This window comes from Nycticebus coucang, chromosome 21 (genome assembly GCF_027406575.1).
Source record: "Nycticebus coucang isolate mNycCou1 chromosome 21, mNycCou1.pri, whole genome shotgun sequence".
In the NCBI taxonomy this organism is placed as follows: Eukaryota; Metazoa; Chordata; class Mammalia; order Primates; family Lorisidae; genus Nycticebus; species Nycticebus coucang.
The window spans coordinates 32557291-32567711 of NC_069800.1; positions in this window are offsets into that span (position 1 = coordinate 32557291).

Sequence of the window (10421 nt, forward strand, 5' to 3'; positions counted from 1 at the left end):
GAATTTCCACTGCAATTTTTTTTACTTACTTAATTTCTTATGTATGTGTATGTGTGTGTGTTTGTGTGTGCAAGAGAGAGAGAGAGAGAGACGAGGTTTCACTCTGTCACCCAGGCTAGAATGCAGTGGGCTCCTCATAGCTCATTACAACTTCAAATTCCTGGGCTCAAGTGATTCTCCCATCTTAGCTTCCCAGGAATCTGGGACTACAGGCCTTGATCACCACGCCTAGCTAATTTTTTTTTAGTATTTTTTGGAGAGACAGGATCTCATTCTTGCTCAGACTTGTTTCAAACTCCTGGCCTCAAGCGATCCTCCTACCTCAGCCTCCCAAAGTGCTAGGATGACAGTTATCTGCACCCAGCTCCACAAAAATTTAATCAGAAGGAAAATATAAGTAGATGTGCCTCAAAGGCGAATATGATAAGCCTTGATCAGAGATTTTTAACAAACAGAGCTATGCCAGATCAAGCCATGAGGTAGGTGCTCAAAGAGATCTAGAGGAAGCTGAAACAAGGAGTTGAGGAAGACATAGGCATCTGGAATTGACAGAATATCAATGTAAGTGAGTCTCTCCAAGACGACAGTGAGGATGGACAATTTATTTTTTTATTTAGTTTGACACAAAGTCTCACTCTGTTGCCCCAGGCTGGAATGCCATGTTGTCAGCCTAACTCAGAGCAACCTCAAACTCCTTCTGTCTCAACCTCCCGAATAACTGGGACTACAGGTACCCGCCACAACACCCAGTTAACTTTTTCTATTTTTAGTGGAGACAGGATCTTGCTCTTGCTCAGTCTGTCCTCCAACTCCTGAGCTCAAGTGATCCTCCTGCCTTGGCCTCCCAGAGTGCTAGGATTACAGTCATAAGCCACTGAGCCTGGCCATGCCTGCCCCTTTAAGGACTAAGGACACTTACTAGCAGTCACTGTAATACTTCCACCTATCTCCCATTAGTGAGAACTTAGTCATGTGACCACATCTAGCTGGAAGATGGGCTTGGAAATGTAATCTTTTTTTTTTTTTTTAATTTGGGACAGTCTCACTCTGTCACCCTCGGTAGAGTGCCATGGCCCTGGGTAGAGCACTGTGAGGTTGTAGTTCACATCAGGCTCAAACTCTTAGGTTTGAGCAATCCTCTTGCCTCTGCCTCCCAAGTAGCAGTGAGTACAGGTGCGCACCTCTATCCCTGACTAGTTTTTCTATTTTTAGTAGAGACCAGCTCTTGCTTAGGTTGGTCTCAAACTCCTGAGTTCAAGCAATCCACCTGCCTTGGCCTCCCAGAATTCTGGGGTTATAGGTGTGAGCCACTGCACCACTGCTTTGAGACACTGCACTGCCTGGAAATGTACTCTTTACTCAGGAAGCCATATTCCCAGCTAAAAGTTAGAAGGAATAGTTCAAGTAATAGTCTCTGCCCTACCATATAATAAGATGAATTTAAAAAGAGGAACTTATGTTGCAGGAATGAAATGTTTAGAAAATCCATAGATTGACGGGCAGTGCCTGTGGCTCAAGGAGTAGGGCGCTGGTCCCATATGCCGGAGGTGGCGGGTTCAAACCCAGCCCCGGCCAAAAAAAACACAAAAAAAAAAAAAAAAAAAAAAGAAAATCCATAGATTGAGTCAATCTTCACATTTTTATTTCCTACACCCAGACTGCTGAGCACTACACAACTGCATAAGAAGTGCACTGAAGACTGTGGCACCTCAGTCGATGCTGCACCTCAGTCGATGCTGCACCTGTACCTGGTCAACTCCCTTGCCCACTCCCACAGAGGCTGTTCTGAACTTTCACCCTCTGCTGCAACCTCGTCCTGTCTGACTCTGACAACCCAGAGGGAGTGGATGCTCTCAGCTTTCTGGGCTACCTCAGCTTCCCATCCTCTACAACTTTATCTCTGTCATTCTTCCCACAACACCTGTCCCCTAATCTTTTTGTTTATTTGTTTTGTTTTGTTTTTTTGAGACAAGAGTCTCACTATGTCGCCCTCGGTAGAGTGCCGTGGTGTCACAGCTCACAGAAACCTCCAACTCTTGGGTTTAAGTGATTCTCTTGCCGTAGCCTCCCAAGTAGCTGGGACTACAGGCACCTGCCACAATGCCCAGCTGTTTTTTTTTTTTTGTTGTTGTTGTCATTGTTGTTTGGCAGGCCCTGGCCAGGTTTGAACTTGCCAGCCCCAGTGTATATGGCCGGCGCCCTAGCAGCTGAGTTCCAGCCTTTTTTCTATTCTTTTTTTTTATATATAATTTATTTTTTATTTCAAATTAATATGAGGATACAAATTTTTAGGTTACATTGTTCTCACTTGCAGAGTAAAGTTCCATTGGTAAAAGAGCCCCTCACCCAGGGGGCATGTTATACACCCTCACAATGTGTACATTAGGTGAGATCCCACCTCACGCCTTCCCTCCGTCTGCCAATGGTCTTCCCCCCTTTTCTCCCCCTCCTGCTTCCCTCTACCCATGAACTAGACTATATTAGTGTATAATTGTTCTTATGAGCATGGAATTGTTTATATATTGATTTCATATTAGTATAGAGTACATTGGATATTTATTTTTCCATTCTTGGTGATACTTTACTAAGAAGAATGCATTTCAACTCCATCCAGGTAAGTGTAAAAGCTGTAATGTCTCCCTCTTTTTTGTTTTTTTTTGTAGAGACAGAGTCTCACTGTACCACCCTCGGGTGAGTGCCATGATGTCACACGGCTCACAGCAACCTCTAACTCTTGGGCTTACGCGATTCTCTGGCCTCAGCCTCCTGCCACAACGCCTGGCTATTTTTTGGTTGCAGTTTGGCCGGGGCTGGGTTTGAACCCGCCACCCTCGGCATATGGGGCTGGCGCCCTACTCACTGAGCCACAGGCGCCGCCCATCTCCATCTTTTTTTAATGGCTGAATAGTATTCCATGGTATACATATACCACAGTTTGTTGTTCCATTCATGGGTTGATGAGCACTTAGGTTGTTTCCACAACTTGGCAATTAAATGAAGCCACAGTAAACGTTCTGGTGCAAATGTCTTTGTGGTAAAAAGATTTTTGTTCTTCTGGGTAGATACCTAGTAATGGGATTACAGGATCAAATGGAAGATCTACTTTTAGATGTTTGAGGATTCTCCATACGTCTCTCCAAAAGGGCTGTCTTAGTTTGCAGTCCCACCAGCAGTGTGGGAGTCTTCCCTTCTCTACACATCCATGCCAGTTTTTGGGGTTTTTGTTTTGTTTAGTTTTGAGACAGATTTTCAACTTGTCACCTTGGGTAGAATGCCATGGCATCATAGCTCATAGCAACCTCAAACTATTGAGCTTGAGCAATCTTCTTGCCTCAGACTTCCAAGTAGCTGGACTACAAGGCACCCACCACAACGCCAGGCTAGTTTTTCTATTTTTAGCAGAGATGGAATCTCGCTCTTGCTCAGAACTGCTCTTCAACTCCTGAGCTCAAGCAATCCACCCACCTGGTCTCCCAGAGTGCTAGGATTACAGTAGTGAAACACGACACCTAGCCTTTTTTTCTTTCATAGTACATTGAGTTTTTGTGACATTCGGGAAATGAAACCAAAAGAACAAGTTGATAAAGAGAATTTTATTAACTGTGGCAGGTTGGTTGAAAGGAGATATTTTGGGTCAAGGTGCTGGGTCAAGGTACTGACCCCAATTGTGGCATCATCTTGGGGCCTCATATGTCCGCCCCTTTTGAGCATCCAGATTGCCAGTACAGAGTGGCTGAGGGTCTGGCAACTCTTGACAAACAGAAAGTAGGAGTTGAGTAGCTTACAGAGCTGGCATCACGGTCTATTCCTGCTCATGTGTATTTGACTTCCCTGACTCCCTCCTATCTATAAATCTGAGCTTGTGTGGCCCCAGCTAAGGTAATTAGAGCATAAATTATCCCACTCTGAATTGTCTGGGATCACAAACACCTTGCTCTCTATACCAGCCAGGTCTCCAGGCCAGGTTTTGTAAATGCCACAGGGGAGGAGAAGGAGTGTTCATTCACCCACGGGAGAGATTAACACTCACTGTGCTTTCAGGGCTGTGAGGAGAAGATTCATTACTAGGAAAGGCGCAAAGGAGTGTAGTGGAAGAACCTTCTGCGTCACGGAGAGTGTCTGTGATTTTATGATGCTTTCCTGGATTGATTGACTCTTTGGCAGTATGTAATACAAGTTACCTGAGCTGGCTTGAGAGACAGGAGGGAGCTGATTATGTGTATGTTGGCATCATTCATAGACTGGGTCCTGGATGTTGGAAGGTTTCAGGATGGGAGGGACCCTAGAACAAGAAGCCATCTCTCATCTCCGATTCTCTTGCCCATTCTCTTCTCTCTCCCTCCCTCCTCTACTGAACACAGGCTTTCTCTGTTTCTCCTGCCTATATAATACACTATGACCTTGCAAAGCTTCCAAGTTCACATGCGAAAGGCTTTCTGCCAACACGAATCAACATGCCCTCTGCTCCATTAAAGGAATCTAGGGAGGGAGAGTCTTATTCATCTAACTTAGGTCAGGTGGCCAGCTTGAGTTCTGCCAGCCATGGGTAGTATAAGCAAGGCTGCACAGGCCCATGTATAGGAAGGAGAGAGTTCCTAGATACTGTGCTGTCTTAGACTGGGTTCCCCCAGACCAGAAACAGACCCTGAATCCAGGATTTGACTTTTTGTGTATTTGGAAGGAAGTTGAGAAAACATCCAATTCAATGTCACCCTCTTCATTCCCTTTGATTGCCTACCAGGGCTTTCCAGATTCTCAAGTTAGATGGCAGTGAAGCCCAGGGCACAGACAAAAGTGGGAAAGAGTAACAAGCATTTGCCTATAGGGACAAACATAAGAAATAATTCAGGCTTTTCTCAAGATTTCAGTATTTATATATTCCAATACAGAGCTGAAAAAAATAAAATATTCAATTTTTTATTTTATTTTATTTTATTTTTTTGGTTTTTGGCCAGGGCTGGGTTTGAACCTGCCACCTCTGGCATATGGGACTGGCGCCCTACTCCTTGAGCCACAGGCACCGCCCAGTATTCAATTTTTTAAATCATAGGTCATTGTAGTATTTAGGCAGGCTCAATTTCACAATTATCATATGAGGTTGGACAGAAGTACTTTGAAGAAGACCATAGTGATATTCAGCAAGGAGGTATGTAGCACTTTTCCTAGGATGAGTTCATGAACTTAATTGTCCAACCTTGTATGTGAGATTTGGATAGGGTATTAACACTTGACATGTATCACGGTTTCATACAGCCTGGGGTCAGAAGTGTCAACAGATTTGTGGAAAAATTATAAGCATGTTTAGATTTATATAAATATAATCCAGCCCAGCCATAACAAACTCTTTTTTTTTTTTTTTATTGTTTCGGGTTCATTGAGGATACAAAGAATTAGGTTACATTAATTGCATTTGTTAGGTAAAGTCCCTTTTCATAATTGTGTCCTGACCCCGAGAGGTGTGCCATACACGTGACCCTCCTTCTGCTTCCTTCCTCCCCTTGCCCTCTCCTTTGGTTCCCTGCCCCCCATCTTGAATTGATTTGCTTTTCTCTTTTAAGGGTACATATTAGATCATCTACTAGCTTCACATTAGAATTGAGTACATTCTAATTCTTGCTTCTCCACTCTTGTGATACTTTACTAAGAAGAATGTGTTCTAACTCTGTCCAGGTTAATACAAAAGATGTAAAGTCTCCAACTTTTTTTTTTTTTTTTTGAGACAGAGCCTTAAGCTGTCACCCTGGGTAGAGTGCTGTGGTGTCACAACTCACAGCAACCTTCAATACCTGGGCTTAAGCGATTCTCTTGCCTCGGCCTCCCAAGTAGCTGGGACTACATGTGCCCGCCACAACACCCGGTTATTTTTTGGTTGTAGTTATCATTGTTGCTTGGCAGGCCCAGGCAGGATTTGAACCCGCCAGCTCTGGTGTATGTGTCTGGCATCTTAGCTGCTTGAGCTACAGGCACCGAGCCAAGTCTCCAACTTTTTTTTTTTTTTTTTGTAGAGACAGAGTCTCACTTTATGGCCCTCGGTAGAGTGCCGTGGCCTCACACAGCTCGCAGCAACCTCCAACTCCTGGGCTCAAGCAATTCTCTTGCCTCAGCCTCCCAAGTACCTGGGACTACAGGCGCCTGCCACAACGCCCGGCTATTTTTTGGCTACAGTTTGGCCGGGACCGGGCTTAGAACCCGCCACCCTCGGTATATGGGGCCGGTGCCCTACCGACTGAGCCACAGGCGCCGCCCAAGTCTCCAACTTTTTTAATGGCTGAATAGTATTCCATGATATGCATATACCACAGCTTGTTAATCCATTCCTGAGTTGGTGGGCATTGGCCATAGCAAACTTAACCAGTTTAAGGGTCAGATGCAATGTTTATGTTACACCCCATGTGAGTAATTATGTCCTAAGCAGAACAAAAGTTGATTTTAGAACAGTGATCTTGGGGTTTATAATTCCAGTGCTCTGGGAGGCAGAGGTAGGGAGGATTGCTTGAGGTCAGGAGTTTGAGACCAGCCTGGGAAATTTACTGAGACTGCCATATTTACAAAAACAAAAAGTTAGCTGGATGTGCTGGTGCAGGCCTGTAGTGCAGATACTTGGAAGGCTAAGGTAGGAGGTTCACTGAAGCTCAAAAGTGTGCCATTGCAGTGAGCTATGATCACACTCCTGAACTCCAGCCTGGGTGACAGATTCAGGTGGTGGTAGGAGCTCCTGATAGTGTTCCAGCATACCATTAGTAGAAATGTATTGGAAATGCTATGGGCAGAAGAGGATTCTGTCCCAGGAATTTACCAGAGGCATTCACCCTTTTGGAGTTGAGGTTGAACTCAGGTCCACATAGAGCTGGGTGCTAGAAAAAGCAGAAGAAAAAGGAGAAATTGGAGCAGAGAAATCTCTATGGACATTTGCAAAGTGTGGTTGCACTGAGCCTTCCCAACAGAAAATTTGGTTTTTGAAGGGGGGAAAAGGATGTTAGGCATTAGTGCCACATTAATCAAACACAAGGATTCTCTTGTTAGTTTGAGGCTGATGCGGCAGAGAAACTTCCTGCTTCATTGATATTTGGCTTGGCTAAATTTGTTTTTTCTCAAGCTTCTCCCCCAGGCTGCTGTTTATCTGATCGAGTTTCCTCTCCCACTCTCCCACTCTGCTTAGATTTACTATATTCTTGGGTTTCAAGGAGGACCCATTGTTGTCAAAGTATTTACCAACAATGCTCATTTTCTCTATCTTGGCTTCATTTTAACAAAAGTTTATTTTTTCCCCTCACTAATCTACAGGAAAAAATGTTACATTTCTTCAAACTATACAAACAGATTCAAAGGCTAAATAGCCATTTTTATCCTCTGTACTACCTGAGAAAAATTAAAATGTATTTTATGCCTAAGGTGACATCTTGTATTTTTCAGAAAGGACCACAGTAATATTTGCCTTCTCTCTCTTCTTATGATATATCTGTTATTCTTCCCACTGATAGGTGCAGCCTATGTTCCCTCTTCTTGAAGTTGGGTGGGCTTGTGGCTGTGGTGGAAATGACACTATGTGACTCCCCAGGGTAGATATGATACTCCAGCTTTTCAGGGGATACTTGATACAGGGCAAGTGGTGCCCACTGGGCCACCCGGGAGACCTCCCTCGCCTTCTCTCGCCTTCTGCGTTGCTCCCCTGGGATGTTGGTGTGGCTGGATGCAGGGAGGTGAGGGCTGGAGAACCAAGTGCAGCAGAGGGGGTTGCCAGCAGTGGAAGCCTGAGGGAGACCACGGCATAGCCTGCACGTGCTGCCCATGCCAACCCCACAACCACCGTTGGACCTAGAGAGCCTCCTCTTGCTGCACTACTCCCCTGTGAGCATTTCACAGGCTTAAGGGTCATACAAGATTCTCCCATTCAGGGATGAACAGGAACCCCCCATTTCCTAGGCCTGGACAATTTCATGTAAGTTTCGTAGGCCTGGGCAATTTCTTGAAGGGAATGGCTCCCTTCACCTTGCTCCTAGGGGAAGATGCCCCATTCATTTGTTACCAAGTCCTGGCCAAATGTAACTACAAAGGACACACACAACTATATATACCCCTAGACAAAGGACCCAGGCAAAGATTTTAGGACTTGAGTCTTTCCCTCTGTCAGGAACTCTGTTACTATTTCTGTATTCATAAATTCTGCCTTACCACTGGTCTATGGTCAATGGATTCATTCTTTGAATCCCCAAGATCAAAGACCTACTGAAGAAGAAAATTCTTGTAACATATTCACTCTTAGAACCCAGACAATTTGCGTAAGGAAACCCCAGCAGAGACATGACATGCAGAGGCCACCCAGCCAAGAGCCAGCATGCACTGTCAGCCATGCAAACAAGCTAACATTTAGATGAGCTTAATATGAACCTGCAAAGTCACTCCTTGCTGTCTGACTCTTCCCAGATGATGACCAGGCATTGAGAAATAGCGATGAACTGTCTCTGCTATGACCTTTCTGAATTCCTGAACCATGGGATACATCATTATTATAAAATGCTGGTGGTTTTATGCTCCTTAGCTTAGAGAAGGTGTGCTCCAGTTGAGAGAGGATACCCAGAAAAAATAAAGTCTTAAAAAAAAAAGGCTTCTCACAGAAGCCCCAAGGACATACCTATAAAGTTTTCTCTGTAGTGACTCAGCTCTTAAGAATTTGTAGAAACTTATCTTCTTGGGACCTTGAAACTAATGCTTGCTTCAGCTGCGGTAAAAGCTCATGCCACCTTCTCCATCTCAATTCAAACTAATGAATGAGAAGAACCCCATGGACCTTTGGCTGGAGATAAAAGGGAAAAGACAGAGTCAGTCCAGGGGCTCGGCCATTTTTGAACTTTAGTCAGCTGAGAGTCTGCTGAGGCTCTGGTGGGTAAAATAAAACTGTTCCTCTTTTAAAAATGGATATTTGGGAGTTTCTTTCTCTCCATCAGGGCTCATTTCATTACTATAGTAACAGTAACTATAGGGGTGGCAGGCATTCTTACCAGCAAACACAATAATCATAACAAGATGTGGTTATGGCTCCTTAGATTGTTTCTTTTTCTTTCCTTTTTAATGAGAGAGATGGAGGTCTCACTATATTTCCCAGGCTAAATTCAAACTCTTGGACTCACTCAAACAATCCTCCTACTGTACCCTCCCAAATAGGTGAAACTGTGGACCTACCCAGCTCTCAGGTTGTTTCTTAAGAATAACAAATATTGGCCAGAAGAGGTGGCTCAGATCTATAATCCTACAATTCTGGGAGGCCAAGACTGGTAGACTGCTCGAGCTCAGGAGTTCATGACCAACCTGAATAAGAGCAAGACCCTGTCTCTGCCAAAAATGGAAAAATTAAATGGGTATTGTGGTGGGTGCCTGTAGTGCCAGCTACTTGGGAAGCTGAGGCAGGAGGATTGTGTTAGCCCAGACATTTGAGGTTGCTGTGAGTTATGATGCCATGGCACGCTAGCCTGGGGCAACAGAATGAGACTCAGACTTAAAAAGAGAGAATAACAAATGTCTCAGTCCCATTAATCTAACCCAGAACTGACCTCTTTCCTTTTTCCTTCTAACACAGTTCATCTTTTCCAAGCAATTAATGAGGCCAGAGTTCAATACTCTAGAGATTTCATAAACCTTCTTAGAACTTGGAAACAAATCCCATTTAAAAGGATAGACTTAGTCTTCTTAAAATTTGTTCTTATAAAATGTGGTGAGTGAGGCAACAAAGCAGGGGGAGGGGCATGTGGAACCAGATGACAAACTTGAGAGTGAGGTTGCAAATAATGCCCAATCAGTAGAAAAATAATACTTATTTTCACTTTTCTGGGGTTTCTCCATCCTTAGAATGTTAATAATTACAGATATGTTGGAATGGAGCTTTTTCATAAGATAATTTTTTTTTTTTTTTGCAGTTTTTGGCCAGGGCCAAGTTTGAACCCACCACCCCTGGTACATGGGGCCGGCACCCTACTCCTTGAGCCACAAGTGCCGCCCATAAGATAATTCTTTTTATTTATTTTGCTAGTTAAAATCCTAATTCAACTCTTTACCCATTTTTCAAAAATATCTGTGGCCTCAGATTTCAGGGAGTCATTGTTTACTGCAAATGTGTTGTGAGTTACGTGGAGGAAACTATTCATTTTTTCATTCATCAAATATTTGTGTTGGCTCTGTGGGCAAGAGGGACAATGAAGAGAGATGATGGATGAGCTGGGAATTTCAGGTGGGGGTGTGCAGACAATTGATTTAATCAATCTAAGAATAAAATGCTTGTGATTTAACAAAGTGCTCCAACACCAAGGAGTTTGCTCATTCTTCTGTGTAGTCATTTAAACTTCCCAAGTGTTCTTTGAAATTCTGTTAAAGAAAATGAAGTAGTAATTAGTTATTTAACAATACCTCACAAATATTTTTGTATAACA